The sequence below is a fragment of the Brachyhypopomus gauderio genome, chromosome 12, assembly GCF_052324685.1.
Source record: "Brachyhypopomus gauderio isolate BG-103 chromosome 12, BGAUD_0.2, whole genome shotgun sequence".
Lineage (NCBI taxonomy): Eukaryota > Metazoa > Chordata > Actinopteri > Gymnotiformes > Hypopomidae > Brachyhypopomus > Brachyhypopomus gauderio.
In genome coordinates, this window is record NC_135222.1 from 17,577,796 (window position 1) to 17,598,351 (window position 20,556).

The window sequence follows — 20,556 nt, forward strand, 5'->3', positions numbered from 1 at the left end:
CATAAACACACACACACACACACACGATAACATACATAAACACACACACACGATAACATACATAAACACACACACACACACACACACACGCACACGATAACATACATAAACACACACACACACGATAACATACATAAACACACACACACACACATAAACACACACGCACACACACAATAACATACATAAACACAAACAAACACACACACACACATGATAACATACATAAACACACACACACGATAACATACATAAACACACACACACACACACACACAAACGATAACATACATAAACACACACACACACACACAATAACATACATAAACACACACACACACACACAATAACATACATAAACACACACACACACACACACAATAACATACATAAACACACACACACACACAATAACATACATAAACACACACACACACACACAATAACATACATAAACACACACACACACACACACACACACACAATAACATACATAAACACACACACACACACAATAACATACATAAACACACACACACACACACACACGATAACATACATAAACACACACACACACACACACACACACAATAACATACATAAACACACACACACACGATAACATACATAAACACACACACACACACAATAACATACATAAACACACACACACACACAATAACATACATAAACACACAGACACACACACAATAACATACATAAACACGCACACACACAATAACATACATAAACACACACACACACAATAACATACATAAACACACACACACACACTGTGGTCATTTTACTCATAAGAGCTAATGTCATACCAAGCGAAGCACTGCTATTGAGGCACGTTGGACAGGTAACCATGGTTATTTCACGTTTGCTTTTTCACGTTTAGAGAGTTGAGGTCAAGAGCGGAGGACCTCAGGATGGAGGAGGCGTGAGGAAGAAGCCGTCACCCGTCATCCACCTGAGCTGGTGGAGCAGGGCGAAGGACTCCAGTGTGCTGGTGGAGTGTAAAGTGGCATACAGGTGGTGTAGGTGGAGCACAGTGACCTGTACACTGTGGGCTTATACAGGGTGGAGAGAAATCAGAGCAGCAAGACACAGGTGTGTGTGTGTGTGTGTGTGTGTGTGTGTGTGTGTGTGTGTGTGTGTGTGTGTGTGTGTGTGTGTGTGTGTGTGTGTATAAAACACAAAAACATTACCATTCAGGACATTGTAACTGTCCCAAGAAAAATCTATTGGAAGAAGTGAACTATTGAAGGTGAAAGTGGACACAGTTGTTTTTGTGGGCTGCATTATTGTGGAACCTGTATGTCTGGTTTGAACCCGCTGTGTGTGCAGGCGGGAGGTGGGAGAGGAGCACTTAGCAGAACAGGTTAGATGAGTCCACACCAGGCAGGAAGCGTGTGCTAATTTGTTGACCTCAGTGGAACAACTCCTCAGTGTTTCAGTAGAACAGGAGAAGACACCACTACATGGGAACCTGCTGGACGACTGTCTCACTTGTCAGTCTGTCAAGAGACAGAGGAAAGGAGAGCTAGAGAGAGAGAGAGAGAGAGAGAGAGAGAGAGAGAGAGAGAGAGAGAGAGAGAGAGAGAGAGAGAGAGAGAGAGTGACAGTACAGTGGAGGACACACAAGGATTTTATCCCAGCTCAGCCGTGCAAGGTAAACGTTTATATTATCAGTCTGCTTTCTTCATAATGAGCTGGTTGCTCCGTCGTCTCCTGTTTAAACGTGGAGCTGTGCAGGTGTAGCAGGTGTGTGCGCAGAGCAGGTACTGTGCTGGACTCACACCGAGCACCGTCTGCTTCACACCCCTTTAGGCGAGACGGGCCTCCCGTGTACTCCTCAATAACGTTCATTAGGGCTGACGGAGTGACACTAGCTGGCGTACAGCTGCCTAGCGCCTTCTCCCAGAAAGCAGCTTTGGATTGGAAGATAGCAAAAGTGTGGGGCTGTTTTGGGGTGTTAGTGTGGAGGTGAAGGGCAGCGTGTTGGCGTTTGGGGATGTTTGGTAAAGCCATCGCCGCGGGCGTGTGAGGGCGCTGTGCTGCACGCAGAGGCACATCCGGCTAACGCAGGCGAATAGCAGAAAAGCGCAATCCAATACATATCGCTGCAATTTAAATGCAAATTGATTGATGCACCAAGTTTGTGATGCTTGTGTGTGTGTGTGTGTGTGTGTTTAAGAGAAAGAGAGACAAAAATGTTTGTGCGTTTTTGGTCATTATATCCTGGAATTCATATTGCATCGGAGTCTGTTGTTGGCGTGTGAGCCCCAGGGCGAGTATTGAAATGAGCCGTTCTGCAGCCTGGTCCGGTGTGATGGGTTCTGTCGTGGTGCGGCTGGGCGGAGGTGGCGTGCGGTAAGCCGTTCTTTATTACGCCCGACCACTAAGTTCTATCCAGGTAGCTCATTACTGCTGGAGACTTCATCTCAGTGGTAGACAGTAGAAGAGGCCATGTGTGTGGCCCAGTCTCCTTCTGGCTTGGGCTTTTTACGAGGTCACCTTGTCAACACTGTTTGATCGATGCAGCACAGTGGGTCAAAGGTGTGAACCTGCATCTTCACCACCGCCCCGCTCACCTGGCCTGAGTGTGGACTGTACCACACATACCACACACCTCTCTTGAATCAGAGACTAACAGACTCCTATCTGGCAGTGTTGACTCCCCAGACTTTAACGCGGTGTGGAGTTAATGCGGACATCGAGTGGAAAGGGGAACGGGTTCTGCTATTTCCACTAAAGTGAAGAGTGGGGTGATAATTAAATAATGAAACTGTCAGAATATCAATCGGCTCTGGTGCTGCTGTCCATGTGGAAATGAGGTTTTCCTGTCCGGCTGGGCACTGAGCTGAAACCTGAGATGTTATCCTTTTTGTAAGGCCTGTCAATGATAAGGAGGTAACTAGCCAGTCTGAGCAGACGTCTGTAACCGAGCCAGCGGTGAAGAACTAATAACCCAGCCCGGTCCTGTGTCTTCTGACACAGAGATCACATCATCCTTCACGTGGAGCGCACAGCAGCCCCCCCTCACACCCCCCCCCCCCCCCCCACACCCCCGCCCGTTTTCCTCCCCCGCCGCTGAAATATGATCTTTTGAATCACAAAGGAGAACGCGGCGCGTTGCAGACGCCTGAGCCGTGGTGGGCCGCACTTTCTTATCTGCCCTCGGAGCTCTGTTCATCACGACCAGGCGTCGATAAGCTGAGCCCGACCGCACCTCCGGATCACAAAGGCAAACGGATCGCTCGGTATTACACGCGTCCTGGGCACCTGTCTCGCCCTGTCAGCCGCACGCAAGGAGAGCGACCCGGGATGTGTTATGTTTATTATTAGGTAACGCGAGGTGACATCTTGCGCTTTGAGCCGCTGCGTTTGCCTTCTAAGAGAGGCTCTTGGCGAGCGCGGCGGACCGCCGACAGCCTTCGCCCAGACGGAGATGGAAATCTCACCTGTCACGTTCCCGCTCTGCACGGCTGTTGTTTTGTTTATGCAGCTGGGCTTTCATCGCACTCGTTTGCATTCCACTTTGTGTCCGTCTCTTCCAGCGTGCTGCTCTGCATTACGGGACACGTTTGCTTCCTGCACGTGTCTCTTCAGGACATGTTTGTTCTCTGCACATGTCTCTTCAGGATGCTGCCAGAATCTTCTCATGAAATGGGTTCAGCTGACACCAGCGCCTCTGCCAGTCTGGGCCTCAATGACTTGCCAGAGCCAGGCTCTTTGGGACCGAAGGCAGGACTGGGCGGGACTGGATGGGGCCTGGCAGGACTGGGCGGGACCGGGTTGGGCTGGGCTGGGCTGGGTGTGACCAGGCTGGGCTGGGCTGGGTTGAGGCTGTTTTCCAGTTCTCCAGTACCATGTCTGGAATGTGTCCTCCGCATGAGAGCCCACAGCAGTCAGCTGCACACTCACGTGCCAGCACACACACACACACACACACACACACACACACACACACACACACACACACACACACACACACGCCTGCACATACGCACACACACACACACACACACACACACATGCCTGTACAAACGCACCTGCACATAAACACATGCCTGCATGCACACACACACACACACACACACACACACACCCCTTTACACCTGCTTTATTTATCACATTCTATCACCAGTCAGAGGGAGAAGATAACGCATCACTCACTCCACTCTTGGTGTTTTAAAGAGGGAAACATCTCCATAGGTCCAGGATCAATTTGTCAAGTTTGTAATGGAGTTTGTCAACTGTAAGAGAAAATGTGCCAGGAGCAGAGAAGCAAATGGACATAGGAGTAGTGTGAGCACGAACAGGAGAACCCCGTCCACAGAGACGCCCCCTGCCTGGATGTAGCCATCTTTGTCCTTCAGATTTGTGGTGCCAGTTTAAACAGATACAGGATGTTCCTTAATGTGTGTTTGTGTGTGTGACGAGTAAAGTCACCCAGACCTCCAGCGGTCCACGAGCCTCTCGTGTCATGTGACCGCCGTGTCAACCTGTCTGACTGTTTATTCCCAGTGCAGACGGGTCAGGGGCTGACTGTGGATGTGTACACGTAGCTGCGAGCTGATTGGCTGAGGAGTCATTTAGACTTGTGCGTTCCCTGACTTGACAGAAGCAGAAGGGCAATTTGGTCCCATTAAAACTGCCATCAAAGTTGAGGTCAAAGATGATGTCTCGTGGAGAAAAGTTGAAATGTTTTTGACCTGTGTTTAGTTCATCATCCTCTCTCTCTCTCTCTCTCTCTGTGCGTGGCTGTTGCATTGAGAGTAGTAATTTTCTCTTTCTAAGCTGAGAGCTGTTCAACTACACTTTATTTCATTCACCTTCTCACTCATGGTGACCCAGTTAGCCTGGTGCCTTCAAGCCAGTCTGCGTCTCTCGCTCACAGATGTTCAGGCACACAGATATTTTGCTGGACACTTGAAAACCACTTTGTCAGGGTTGTTTCTCATCAGACTCGGGTCTTTTCTTAATGTACACTAAGCTAATCCTGACTTGGAGTGTCATTTCTTATGTATACTTACACAGAACAAATGTGTGTTTGTATGCAGTGTTTTTAGGTGCTCATGTGCAATCTCCAATTGCATATATCATATAAGTATGGTACAGATGTCCTCAGGGACACAGGGACATAGGGACATGGGTTCATAGGGACACAAGGGCACAGGTCTTACAGTAGCCCCTCCCCCTTAATGGGTAATGTCATGTGGTAGCTCCTCCCCCTTCATTGGTAAAGAAGATCCATGTGATTCACCCTGGCTGCAGGTTTCACTCTAACACATTACGTACTGCCTTTTCCTGTCCATCACACGTTTGTTTTTGAATCATTACAGAGAGGGAAAAACTCTCAGTGTTAATGCTACACACCTCTGCCTCCTGATGTGGTGAATTTGGTGGTGTTGCTGTGATACCGGAATTTAACTTATTTTATTATCTTTTCCTCTGCAGAGTGGAACATTATTTGCACTATAGCCCTGTCCATACTACTTAGCTTATCATCTACTGATACTCTCCAAACATGACACTCAGTTGCTCCTGTTTGTGGAACTCTGTAACTTGCTCGAAGACACCTTTCAAAAGCTGGTAATTATCCCCCTAAGCAGTTTTTAATTGATCTGTAATTACATCTGTCTACAGCAAATGAGATTCTCTCACCCAAACACACAAACACACTTATGATTACTCTCATTCCTTAAGATCCTAGACATTAGTTACATTTAAAATTAAAATCAATTATTTACTTTTCATGAGAAAAAAAAATATTTTCTTAAACGATTATAGTTTAATTACAATTACATCTCTCAGTACTAGTAGAAAAAAACATGTTTGAAATACCGTGTTCTTCCCACAGTTGTGGCATTCCCATTTACATTTCCCCTTAATCAAAAATAACATTTTTATGACCCATTAGCTGCATATTGTGGACTCAAAATGACCGACTTGTCACAGTTGGAATATTATGGGATATAATCGAGTGGTCAGGTCATTATGTGTGTTAAGGAAGGGCAGTGGGGAGTTCCCCGGATCAGCTTTTACGGTGACACAGGTTCAGTCTACGAGCTGATGAATAATTCACATTTGGGTTTGCATCTTCGTTTGTGGCAGGAAATATCATGCTAGAATGAGCAGTGTGACCCAGAAGAGGGAGGTGAAGGGGGTGTAAGGGCAACGCTCTTTGCCTGGGTGTTTTTAGTTTGTGGTCTTCTGAGATGAAACACAACTACAGCTGTAGAGGAGAAGTGTCTGGCCTTGGTACCAATAAATGAAGGTGACCATTACAGCTATTTCTCTGTTTTCCCCAGAATTGTCCTATTTATTGGGAATGTGGGTCGCTCCCCTCTCTCTCTCTCTCTCTCTCTCTCTCTCTCTCTCTCTCTCTCTCTCTCTCTCTCACTCTCTCTCACTCTCTCCCCACCTGGTCCGTATTACAGTTTTCGCCTGTCCCTTCGTGAAGGACACGAGGGGGAAACATGTCACAGTGTAACTTGAATGAGCGTCTGTCCTTCTCAGGAGACTGGATGGATGGTGACCTTTCATACACTGTCTTAAACAAAAGGAGCTTGCCCTCCATCACAGATACACGGCTGCCACGGCAGAAACGGGGCCAGACCCGTCCTGCGCTTCCTGTGCGTGCTGTTACTGCTTCTTTTATAGGTGTTTTTGTGCCTCGTTGGCATTGTTCCTTGCTTTTGTTCTCAAGGTCCCCACAGTTAAAAACACATTGCTTAATTTGATGTTTTATTAATATTAGTGGTAATAGTTATACTTTTATTTTACTGCAGTTAGCTTGCAAGGTGCCAGAAAATGTCTGTTTTGTAATTATGGTGCTTGAAGTATTGCTTACAGACACCGGTGCAGGAACCGTGTGTTAAAATGAGCATAAGCGTTTATAATTTGAGCAGTGTAGTTTGGAGATGATTCCTAACACTCCACAATAGCCGTGAATTGGAGACGGTCCCTAACGCGTGGCAGCAGCCATGAATGACGCCTTCAGATGGGTGCGTTCAAGTGACAGACCACAAAGTCCAATTCATTTGCTGTGAATTACAATACGTGAATGATTTGTGCCTCTGGGATTTACTAGTGCTCTCACAGCAGTGTTTAACCTCAGAGAAAATATGCTATTGTGTCACATCTCATTGCCAGTCATAATTGAATCTTCTCTTTTTTGGCTTGTGGTTTACAAGGCAAGCAGATAAGATTTCAATAATGAAACCAAATAAAGGTTGCACATGATATAAAAGCACTCCTTATTTCTTCAGTTCTTATTTCTTCCTTTAAGACTGCGTTCATATCTTCCTCTCAGCTCCTCATACCTCTCTGCTCTGGAGGTGTTGATGGAGGTGGCCACTCCCTGCCCATAACCCCTTAATATGTAGGTCTCACCCTGACCCGTCCTTAATATATAGGTCTCACCTTGACCTGTCCTTAATATGTACAGGGGTTGGACAGTGAAACTGAAACACCTGGTTTTAGATCACAATAATTTATTAGTATGGTGTATGACCTCCTTTTGCGGCCAATACAGTGTTAATTCGTCTTGGGAATGACATATTCAAGTCCTGCACAGTGGTCAGAGGGATTTTAAGCCATACTCCTTGCAGGACAGTGGCCAGTCACTACGTGATGCTGGTGGAGGAAAACGTTTCCTGACTCGCTCCTCCAAAACACCCCAAAGAGGCTCAATAATATTTAGATCTGGTGACTGTGGAGGCCATGGGACATGTTCAACTTCACTTTCATGTTCATCAAACCAATTTTTCACCAGTCCTGCTGTGTGTATCGGTGCATTGTCATCCTGATACATGGCACTGCTTTCAGGATACAATGTTTGAACCATTGGATGCACATGGTCCTTTAGAATGGTTCGGTAGTTCTTGGCAGTGACGTGCCCATCTAGCACAAGTATTGGGCCAAGGGAATGTCATGATATGGCAGCCCAAACCATCACTGATCTACCCCTCTGCTTCACTCTGTGCAACAGTCTGGGTGGTGCTTCTTTGGGGCTTCTCCACACCGTAACTCTCCTGGATGTGGGGAAAACAGTAAAGGTGGACTCATCACAGAACAATACATGTTTCATATTGTCCACAGCCCAAAATTTGCGCTCCTTGCACCATTGAAACTGACGTTTGGCTTTGGCACGAGTGACCAAAGGTTTGGCTATAGCAACCCGGCCGTCTATATTGACCCTGTGAAGCTCCCGACAGACAGTTTTGATAGAAACAGGAGAGTTGAGGTGTACATTTTATTCTGCCATGATTTAGACAGCAGTTTTTTTTTTTTTTTTGGTTTTATGTTTTTTGGATATAATCTGGGTTAGCACAAAAACATCCCTTTCAGCTTCCTCTGGCGTCCACAGTTAATCCTGTTGGATGTGGTTTGTCCTTCTTGGTGTTATGCTGACATTACCCTGGATACCGTGGCTCTTGATACATCACAAAGACTTGCTATCTTGGTCACAGATGCGCCAGCAAGACGTGCACCAACAATTTGTCCTCTTTTGAACTCTGGTATGTCGCCCATAATGTTGTGTGCATTGCAATATTTTGAGCAAAACTGTGTTCTTACCCTGCTAACTGAACCTTCACACTGTGCTCTTACTGGTGCAATGGGCAATTAATGAAGATTGGCCACCAGGCTGGTCCAATTTAGCCATGAAACCTCCCACACTAATATGACAGGTGTTTCAGTTTCATTGTCCAACCCCTGTATGTCTCACCCTGACCCATCTTTAATATGTAAGTCTCACTCTGACAACTCCATAATATGTAGGTCTCACTCTGACCAGTCCTTAATATGTAGGTCTCACTCTGACCAGTACTTATTATGTACAGTAGGTCTCACTCTGACCAGTCCTTATTATGTAGGTCTCACTCTGACCAGTCCTTATTATGTAGGTCTCACTCTGACCAGTCCATAATATGTAGGTCTCACTCTGACCAGTACTTAATATGTAGGTCTCACTCTGACCAGTCCTTATTATGTAGGTCTCACTCTGACCAGTACTTAATATGTAGGTCTCACTCTGACCAGTACTTAATATGTAGGTCTCACTCTGACCAGTCCTTATTATGTAGGTCTCACTCTGACCAGTTCTTAATATGTAGGTCTCACTCTGACCAGTCCTAATGTACTTCTCGCCTGTCTGAAGAAAAAAAACATCTGCCTCACACAATAGTACCATGACTGACAACCCTGGATACGGAAATATGTACTTCTTGGTCTTCCACCCCTCCCCTGTTTCTGGAGCAGGTTGCCTTAAAAACCCTGGGCAGAACTGGCCTTATCGGCCCCAGACACCTGTGTGCAGCCTGCTTTGGCTTTTAAGAGTTTGCACATAAATATATGACAATGCTATTTGTTGTGCTTTGCGGGCCGTTACAAACCTTAGATACCAACAGCTCCTGGCATTATGGTGCACTTCATCCCATTCTCTTCTTTTCTCTGCGAAGATTACTTCTTATCTGCTGCACTCTTAGCTCATATTTTATGCAGCGTGTGCCCTGTGTTTGCCACATAAACGGCTTTTAAATACCCAGCAAACGACCGAGCAAGTGTGCCGGAGTGGAGGGTCACGGCCTTTGATGCATACTGGGAGATCAGGCCACATCCATCACCACGGCGTCTCCAGGGCAACGCTGATACAGGCTGGAGGTTGTAGAATGGACAGAACCGTTTATTTAGCGTTTCATGAGAGCAACGTGAGATACTGAAAACGTGAGATAATGCTGAAAATGAACATCATGGTTTGGCTCCACAGTGTGTTGGAGTGAAAGGACATTGTGAATGATGCTCCTCCCACAGAGAGAAACATGGTAGCGTATTTTTTTATTCCTTGGTCATAAATTCAGATAAATCTTGTAGACGTCATTACTGCAGTGCAAGGGACCTCTTTGGCCTGCTGGGACTCCCATTCCACATGGTCAGATTTACTTCTGCCTGCCAAACTCACGTGTGTTAAGTGTTGGGTTCTATTTAGTCATGGAGAAACATTCATGTCCAGATTATTTTCAGTCAGGCTCATTACATTTATTGAATCAGCTCCACTCCCCACGCTGTCCCCATTATGGCCCAGTATGGTGAAACGAACACTCCCAAACCTCTGTTCACTCCCAAATCTGTTTTCTCCCAAACGCTGGAGTCCTCTCACATCCTCTCACGCTGCTCAAGTCTCCCACTGTCCACTTGTCTCCTGTTCTTTCCAGTCCTGTCCATGCCGCCTCTGCTGACTGGCTGAAGCTGAAGGTCTAATTTAAACTTCATTCACCTCATCACTGGTGGAGTCTCTCCCCCACCCCACCGCTCTCTCCATAGTGACCCATACCCTCTTTCCCTCTGTCACCATTGGGATAGGCAACACACACACACATACACACACACACACGGGCCCTTGGAGTGCATGTAGTCCCCTGGGGCAGTACCGCGGTGTGGTGTCACCCTTCAAGGAGCCAGCAGGGTTTGAACTCTGAGCAGCCTTGGACAGCTCTTTGTTTCACTGGCTGTTAAACTCATGTTCCTACATGGTTGTATGGCTTTAATGTGGATAGGTGACATTAAATGCTGTCTTGATGTACACTGAGCATTGATGAGTACCAAATGACATTTAAAAGTACCGAAGACTGTGCTGTGTTTCTTGTGTTAATCTTTATGAGTGAACTGGTTTTGATATATTTATACTGTAAATACATTTGTTCTGATTTATACCATAAATGCAACATAAATACACTTGTTAAGACTTGTCAAAACTATAAATACAGCATGTACTCCTGTATGTGCACATTAATATACATGTACACAGAATATTCAGATATCACCTGTCCTGTTTTGAAACAGGTTATTCATGTAAAAACCCACTGAGAGGTATAGGGTATGTGTGCCTGCTCAACTAAACAGGAGTTTCATATCAGGCTTCTTTCAGAACCAAAACAAAAGCTAAATGTCAGTGTTCCCTGAGAGCTCGATGTCAGGAATACAGCAGAAGTGTGTGCGTGTGTGTGTGTGTTTGTCTTGCTTTTGTTTTGTAGGCAGACATGGCTCTTTCCTTTGGGACATTCTCTTGACATTGGAAAATGGCCATATCAGGTTCCAGAAAGCCTGGTTTATGACGGACTGTTATGAATGGGCTTATTTTATGATAATGCCACTGTTTTGTTCATTTCCTGGAGACAAGATATCAGCCACTTATGGATGTATCCAACTCCCTTTCACTGCACGGATGCTACATTTCGTCTCGAAAACAAATAATTTGTCCGATAAAGTGATAAATCATCTTGCAGAGGAAAGGACAACTAGATAGGTAATGTTCCTTATGAGAAATGAGCTTTTATGGCTCTTTCAGTCAGTGTTACATGTTGCCTTCAAACATTTTCAAACCCAACAGCTTGAATCGCGTTCACTTCTAGAACCGGTTCTCCCTCACAACACCATGAGTGTCCGTTTTTTTTTTTTAAGCGGCTTTTGGGACCTTAAAATCCACAGTTTGCACCTGCCTGTGCACACCGCTCACCTGTTATCTGTTTACAGCTTAAGCATAGTTGTAAAGGACCCATGGAAACTGTAACAAGGCCCAGTTGTCCAGTCAGACGGCTCCTTCCTGGTCCCTCCCACTCTGATCTCTAGCAACGTGGCTGGTCATTGGGCTCTGAATCCCTGGGGCTCTGCTGCTCTTAATCTGATCTTGATGAGCCTCGTCTTTGCACTGTTACATCTAATGATGTTCTGGAGGTCTGTGCAGCGGAGGAAGTCCTCTTTCAGGTACTCCCAGGTCTGCTCTCCTGCATGCGAGATGTATGTTCTGAGCTCTTCTTCAGCGATGGAATGGGCTGGTATGGGGCTCTCAGACTGCCTGCTAGGTCGCCGCACAGCAGGCATCAGGGGCGCAACATCCAGACCGCGGCATGTTTCACTCAAATGTCAGGCCTGTAGAAAACGGTTTCATAAACCATCAATCACACATGGCCGCCACTCCTGAAGTAGTCACGAGGTGATGGAAATTAGACCTCTTTGGTGAACTGTGGAGGTAATTACTGGGGCTTGGGTGACTTCCTTTTAGGTAACCCAAGGATGATCAAAGCCATTTTGGAAGTTACATTAAACCAGGCCCCATGATGGCAGCTGTGAAAAACAGACTATATGTTCCATGACAACTGACAGGTGGGGTGTGTCTGTGTGTGCGTGTGTGGAGGTGTTGGGGGGGGGGGGGGGGGGGGGGGGGGGCTGTCTATCCTAGAGTCTGAGGCTCTGTATTCTTTCAGCATTTTTCTTTTTCAAACTTTTCTTTTTTGTATGTATAAAGAAGGTTTGCAGGCTTCATGGGTTATTCACCTCACACACACACACACACACACACACACACACACACACACACACATACACGCACACACACACACACACACACATATAGTGAAATAGTGGCTCGCAATTTACTATTCAGTCAGTGAAAGAGGTTATTAAGAAAACGTTTGCACGTTTGTAACTAAATGAATCCCTATTATTTGAGTTATTTTTATTTCACTATAGTTAGAAATTTTATTTGACATGCAGTGTTCTTCAATCATGGTGTCTTGGGAAGAATATTTTATTTACAAAATATTTAACAGACTTTACAAAACTGTAACTGTCATCTTTTATTAGAGGTTTCTGCTTAGCAAGATTAGGAAGGATATCATCACATGTGATTAGGAAGGAGATCATCACACAACATTGGGAAGGAGATCATCACACGTGATTGGGAAGATCATCACATGAGATTAGGAAGGAGATTATCACAAGAGATTGGGAAGAAGATCATTACGTTAGATTAGGAAGGAGATCTTCACACAACATTGGGAAGGAGGTCATCACGTGTGATTAGGAAGGAGATCACACGTGATTTGCACCTGCTGGACAAGCTGCTGAGATTGTGGCGTTGATCCACACAAGTTTCTGGGCACTTGTAAACGTGAAATATTTTCACTCGCCTTGTGAAGTTTATTGGAATTGTTCGCAGTTTACTGGTATTGTGTAACACGCTTATAACTGTTTTACCTTTTTCCTTTCGTTTCCACATCCATCACCTTCTTCACACCTCCCTCATCAATCTATGTCCTGCTTTGCGTTTATGCATCATAACCAGTATAAAGACTGCAGTGTTTGAAATTAATGTGTGACACTTGAAGTTTAGAGTGAGAAAATCTTTGTAAAATGGAAACCATAGATGCCCAAACTTTGTGAATTTGTTAAATGAAAACATTGAAGTATTGAAGAGCCACTTAGCAAGGCTGTGAAAGACAAGCGCACAACACATGTTCATCGAACACAGGATACCGCACTACCAAACACTCCTGTATAATACTGCTCCACCAAACACTCCTGTATGATACCACGCTACCAAACACTCCTGTATGATACTACCAAACACTCCTGTATGATACTACACTACCAAACTCTCCTGTATGATACCACACTACCAAACACTCCTGTATGACACCGCCCAGTTACAATGTTCTAACTTTCCAGGTAAATTAAACATATGCTGTTTGTGTGTGTGTGCTAATATTTCTGTTTAATAAAACTTGGACATGGCTCATAATGGGCATTTGTTCAGTTTCACTGTACATGAGTGGTTGGCAGAGTGTATACACCACAAGCAGGAATAGAAGATATTTGTATATTGTAATGTTTGTATGGAAGACACACAGAAAACCATAATTGCTGTAGTTAAGCAAATGCAACAATAACAGACAAAGGACTTAAGTAGGGGTAGGTACACAGGTAACATGTCTAACACAAAGTAAAGTAAAAAACATAACTCTTTAAAACATAACACATCAGAATTTCACCATTTAAGGAATTTTAAACAGTGTAATTAAACTAAGTCTGCAGAAAAGCGAACAGCATTCTGGGAGGACTGCCCTCCCCAAGTGTGGTGGCAGCAACGTTTTCATGGAAATAAAAATGTTCAAAAATGTCACTATGGGGTGTTTGTGACCCCTCTGCCCTCTCCCTCGCTCTGTGGCCGCCTGGCAGATAAGATGCTTCCATGAAATGACACAGCTGCATTCTCTTATCTGTCTTTTTACGGTAACACTTTACAATACGGTTCCTTAATTAATGTTTAAGTACCTATTAACTAAGCAATAGATAATGGAGAATTGTCGTCATAGTTTTACCTTAATTACTCTTCACTATAATAAACTACTAAGTTATGTCACATGTAAGTAATTAATAAGTAGTCTTCATCAATTTTCGTAACTACTTACTTTCGGTTCCTTAATTAATGTATTAGCTAAGCAACAAGTAATAGAGAATTATCATCATATTTTTCATTAATTACTTTTCACTTCACTGTTAGTTCACATATAAGTAATTAATAAGTTGTCTTCATCTATTTTTGTAACTACTCACTTAATCAGTCCTTCATTAATAAGTAGTCTTTGTGTGCATGTGCGCTGGTTTGGGTACGCCCCTGTTTGAATGTCTAGCGATGTCTAGACAATCGCCTTTGTAAGTTCTCTCACCTATCTCTAGTCTCGTTGCACACGTTATGTATTATTGTTGACATTGTCATGAGTGTTGTGTTGTTAGTTTTCGTCACTGCTTTAAACGCATCCTTACATACAGGCTACACTTTACTATTATACACTGCACACTATAACACTTCCTCATTGTAATTACAGGTCATTACAATGAGGAGTACTTAGTGTTAAGGAAACCGTACTGGGGTGGGTTTCCCGAAACGTTCTTAGCGCTAAGTACTTTGTAACCTCGTACGTTTCATACGAGGTTACTTAGCGCTAAGAACGTTTCAGGATACTCACCACTGTTAAGTAAATACGTGATTACTTATTCTGAAGTTACTTACTGTGACGTTGCGAGCAGGCAGGATACCGAGATGGGAGCAGCGTTTAAAGCAGTGATGAAAATGTACAATACTCATGACAAAGGTCGAACAACAACTGATGAAGGACATGTACAGGACACACACTTACATATCTCAACAATAATACCCAAACCAGCGCACATGCACACAAAGACACGCTGGAGTGACAAGTACATAAGCATTAATGAAGGACTGATTAAGTGAGTAGTTACAAAAATAGATAAAGACAACATATTCATTACTTATATGTGAACTAACAGTGAAGTGAAGAGTAATTAATGAAAACTATGATGATAATTCTCTATTACTTGTTGCTTAGCTAATACGTTAATTAAGGAACCGAAAGTAAGTAGTTACGAAAATTGATGAAGACTACTTATTAATTACTTACATGTGACCTAACATAGTAGTTTATTATAGTGAAGAGTAATTCAGGTAAAACTATGACGATAATTCTCCATTACCTATTGCTTAGTTAATAAGTATTTAAACATTAATTAAGGAACCATATTGTAAAGTGTTACCCTTTTTACTTTGTGATTTGTATTTTTCTGTCCTAGAGTAGATAGACTGATCTAGGAGCATGAGCTTGTTGTGTGAGATAACTCCTAGAATTCTAGTACTGATCCAGTCATAATTTGGGATGTTAGAGACTCTGGTCTTTTCCAGTTTAGTCATTGTTGGATTTGCCAGCAATGGTGGCACTAAACTGGAATGAAAAGGCCAATTATTAATTATAATTTCTAATGGAATTTTTGACTCACAAACTGAAACTTGTTTACTGGTCTTTTTTCTTCCTTCTGTATGTAACTTAAAAGCTGATTATGTGACTGTTCTTGCTAAAATGAAACAGAATGTTAAAAATGTCATTAATATTAAATTTCCAAAGCAAATGTCCAAGTCTGCCAAAGTCAGCCTGACCTGGCAGTGTTATAAATAAGGCATTATGACATCAGCCTGATCTTCAGCAGGGTAGGGTCCTCCTCTATCTGGGTAGGTCCTCCTCTATCTGGGTAGAGTCCTCCTCTATCTGGGTAGGTCCTCCTCTATCAGGATAGAGTCCTCCTCTATCTGGGTAGGGTCCTCCTCCTCTATCTGGGTAGAGTCCTCCTCTATCTGGGTAGAGTCCTCCTCTATCTGGGTAGGTCCTCCTCTATCTGGGTAGAGTCCTCCTCTATCTGGGTAGGTTCTCCTCTATCTGGGTACGGTCCTCCTCTATCTGGGTCGAGTCCTCTATCTGGGCAGGGTCTTCTATCTGGGTAGAGTCCTCCTCTATCTGGGTAGGGTCCCCCTCTATCTGGGTAGAGTCCTCTATCTGGGCAGGGTCCTCTATCTGGGTAGGGTCCCCCTCTATCTGGGTGGGTCCTCCTCTATCTGGGTAGGGTCCCCCTCTATCTGGGTGGGCCCTCCTCTATCTGGGTAGGGTCCTCTATCTGGATGGGCTTTCATTGTTGCGCGGCTGACTAGTGCTTATTTTTAACCACTCTAAATGGAGTTTTTCTCCAAGGAACAAGTAAAAAACTTGTTTAATCTTTTTGTGAATAATGGGACTGTATGTGTTTGTGTGTGTGAGAGTGTGTGTGTGTGTATGTGTGTGTGTGTGTGTGTGTGAGAGAGAGAGAGAGAGAGAGAGAGAGAGAGAGAGAGAGAGAGAGAGAGTGTGGCTGTTATTGGTGTAGCCAGCAGATAAGAGATATCAATATTTGATGTCAATCCATTTTGGTCTTTTAGAGTGTAGTTACACTCTTAGATGGAAGAGGTGTGGGAGGGTGTGTGTGTGTGTGTGTGTGTGTGTGTGTGTGTGTGTGTGTGTGTGTGTGCCAAGTCAGTGAGGTGTGATTGGCTGGACAAAGAAGATTCTATAGAGGTAAGGGCCATGAGGGAAAGAGAAGGAGACAGCTGAGAAGCACAATGAGAAGCAGTGAGATTAAAGGGAGACAAAGAGGAGAAGGAGAGGGGGAGACAGGGAGAAGGAGAGGGAGAGAGGGAGAAGGAGAGGGGGAGAGAGGGAGAAGGAGAGGGGGAGAGAGGGAGAAGGAGAGGGGGAGAGAGGTAGGGAATGCATTAGAGAGGGGAGATGTGAGTGTGTCTTTGTGGTTTTGCAGACATGCAGGACTACACAGAAACACATTCCTCTTCCAAGGGGGAGGATGAGACTTTGCTCTAGTACAAAGAGCTATTTACCTGATGAGCAGGAGAAACTTGACCCTCTGGACCTCCACAGCAGCAGTAAGAGGAAGCTGGAACTGCTATTGGCCCTCATTACTCCATCTCCCTTCACGCTGTCACCACCCTACTGTCTTCTTCTCTACCGGTCATACAGCTGTCATTGAAACCACATATCCACATATCTCTGGAAAAAGGTTGTTTTTAGAAGCTTTAAACAAACATTTGCCCTTTATCCAGAATGGAAAGATGGAACAAACATTCAAATACTTCTTTGTATTTTCTTTATTAGACATTCCAAATACACAATCACACAAATGCCCTGTAGCTGGAGCCAGGGTTCTTGTGTGGCTTCCTCAGAAGTGAAGGAAGCCAAGAACTGTTGAACCACAATTTCAAAGCGATTCAGGGTGTTAAGGCAGAGCTTCAAGCCATTCTTCCTGTCCAGTAAGAGCTTGGGAAACTCGTGTAATGCGAGTTAGCAGGTGTCTGAACTCTACACTCCACACTCACTGAAGGAACGCCCAGGAACGTCCTCCAGACAGCAGACCTCCAGACCGCACACCATACTGGACCACCAGGGCAGCCCGAGCACCAGCTTCAGCACTGATACCCCATGATCAGGTGGTCACATTGATTCGAGCTGAAGATCCCCCATGATCACATGATCACTCTGATCCGTGTTCAAGATCCCACATGATTAGGTGGTCATGCTGCTCAGACCTGATGATCTGCTGTCATTGGGTGGTCACTCTGCTGAGACCTGAAGATCCCCTGTCATTGGGTGGTTACTCTGCTCCGAGCTGAAGGTTCCTCATTAATGAAACATTAAACTCCTAACCTTTTCACCTATCTGATTAATTTTAGAGCACATTAAATATTGCATTAAGGAGTCTGTGCGTTTGTGTTGACTGTTGCCTTTCATGCTGGCCTTGCTTCTATTTATTGTGAACACCTATTTTTTCCTACCTGTACTTTGCTTTTTAATTAGTGATATGCTTGCTTTGAAATATTTGCATGCCACAGGGTTTCATGAAATATGAATTAAGGCAAAAATATCTTCAGAACAAACAAGAACAGTAGTAAACATCTGCTGGAAATGCAAAGCTATTATAAAGCTTCTGACAACCCTCCTTCAGATCATAACAAACCCTGATTTAAAATGAGAGACAATCAGTGACCGCGTATGGTTTATATAGAAACATTTAAAGTCTAATCTGATTTTCTATATAAGCTTCTTTGTGAAGTGCAACAGTGTTAATCATGTCATGACAACTGAAGCTGTGTTGTGACTCAGCCATCCTTACAGCTGCTCCCTCACCTCTGACCTCTGACCTCCGGTGCGGGTTTAACAAAGATGTTCTGCAAAGATGTGTAAAATGCAGCAGTGTGTGGCTGAGCCCCACCCCCTGTGCCCCGCCCCCTGTGCTCCGCCCCCTGTGCTCCGCCCCTGTGTTCTAGACACCCATATCGTTGTGATGCAAAGAAAAGCCAGACACCCTACCTGCCTTTCACCCACACAGCCATCTTCAACAAGAGAACTGGAGAGCAAAAATGTGTGTGTGTGTGTGTGTGTGTGTGTGTGTGTGTGTGTGTGTGTGTGTGTGTGTGTTTATACATATGTTTGTATGTATATGTGCATATGTGTGTGTGTGAGCCCCATCCACTCTACCACTCTAGAATGTGTGTGCTCATGAGGGCTGGGTTACTGGGCTGAGTTACTGGGCTGAGTTACTGGGCTGTATGCTGTGTGTTTCCCCATGATTTATGGCCAGCAGCACACTCAATAACCGCCTGGACAGAGATGCAAAGCTACTGGAGATTGGATTACAAGGCTGGGCTCTGGGTTTTGCCTTCTTCATTAGGAAATGTCAGCACCTTACACCAGAGCGGCACACCGCATGTGTGTGTGTCTCCTTACGAAACCACCTCTCGCACCAGATGGCAGGCAAGGGGCTTAGTCCTTAGAGTGTATGTATGAGGGTGTAGTCCTTAGAGTGTCTGTATGAGGATTTAGTCCTTAGAGTGTCTGTATGAAGGTTTAGTCCTTAGAGTGTCTGTATGAGGGTGTAGTCCTTAGAGTGTATGTATGAGGGTGTAGTCCTTAGAGTGTCTGTATGAGGGTGTAGTCCTTAGAGTGTCTGTATGAGGATTTAGTCCTTAGAGTGTATGTATGAGGGTGTAGTCCTTAGAGTGTATGTATGAAGGTTTAGTCCTTAGAGTGTCTGTATGAGGGTTTAGTCCTAAGAGTGTCTGTATGAGGGTTCAGTCCTTAGAGTGTCTGTATGAGGGTTTCGTCCTTAGAGTGTATGTATGAGCTTGTAGTCCTTAGAGTATGTCTGAGGGTTCAGTCCTTAGAGTGTATTTATGAGAGTTTAGTCCTTAGTGTATATGTATGAGTGCAGGAGCCAGTGGAGGTTTTCTCTGCATCCTGAGGACAGGGATTTAGGGAGACTGTTTAGTCTACAAAAAAAAAAAAAAAAAAAAACCTTTTCAAAAAAATCAAGCAAACAATGAAACAAAAACCTAATTACCTAATGTCAAATAAAACTGATTAAAGGCTCAAGAATGTGTCCTCCTATTCATTATGTAAGGAGAGTGGCGTTTATGGGTAATTCTAAATGACCATCCATTCATCTCGATCAGTGACCGAGTCGGTGGATAATTACAGTAATGCACTGTCACGCCGCGCTCCTTCCACACTAAACATGCCACCGTAGGTTGTTTGTAGCTGTTCTGTTATTCTCTACAACATAATGCTTAGTGCTGTAATGGCTTTTGGATAGTCCATTGTCTCTCTGAAGCTCCCTTCAGAGCCGTATTCAGAGCAGACGGTGGGCTTCCTGTTCAGCAGGCCTTGCTAGCCGCCAGCAGCACCGATGATGTGGGGCCTGCCTGTGTGATGGTGATAAGGGAGCGATCGGCTCTGCTTACTGCACATGTTTCCTAGGTGATTTGATTGGTTGTGGCTGGCATGTCAAGAGTCTCGCTGTGCTCTCTTTAAATACAATGACTTAACAGGCTGAGCAATTAGATTACTGGCAAATGTCTGACCCCAGCCACCGTGTTTTTAGATAAGGAGCAGTGTGAATTATGTTCGCTACGTAGATGCCTTGACCTAAAGTGAACCGAAAGCGATTGAGTGTCACCCCTGTCCTGGGTAACTGCGGGGTAACCCCTGTCCTGGGTGACTGCGGGTTAACCCCTGTCCTGCTTCAGCAGGGGTAATGCTTGGCTGCTTCCCAAACATACCCTGTTCATCAACTAACGTTTGACAGGGGCATATTTCTTGCCCAGTGTTCTAGCGATGGTTCATCTGTATCGAGGGACTATTTAGATGTGTGGAGTTCTCACTAATGAATGTGGTTCATTTTATAACAAACAACCTGTTTTTAATGAGAATAACCAGCCAGCAAATTTATTCTGTTGTTCAGAACCTTAAAGTGACTTGATGTTTAAAATAGTGCCAGCTAATGAGAGATGTGTATGAAGATTTCTGCATATCT

At 44.5% G+C, this 20,556-nt stretch overlaps 1 protein-coding gene across 5 annotated transcripts in view; it reads left to right on the forward strand.

Annotated features, from left to right (window-relative positions):
• The first annotated feature begins 1,416 nt into the window (after positions 1-1,416).
• The window catches only part of naaladl2 (N-acetylated alpha-linked acidic dipeptidase like 2), a 177,677-nt gene continuing 158,537 nt past the window's right edge, over positions 1,417-20,556 (forward strand). For all 5 annotated transcript variants that reach the window (XM_077023405.1, XM_077023403.1, XM_077023404.1 and 2 more), the window contains exon 1: positions 1,417-1,678. The gene's annotated coding sequence lies outside the window, so the exon portion shown is untranslated. The remainder of the gene's footprint in view (positions 1,679-20,556) is intronic.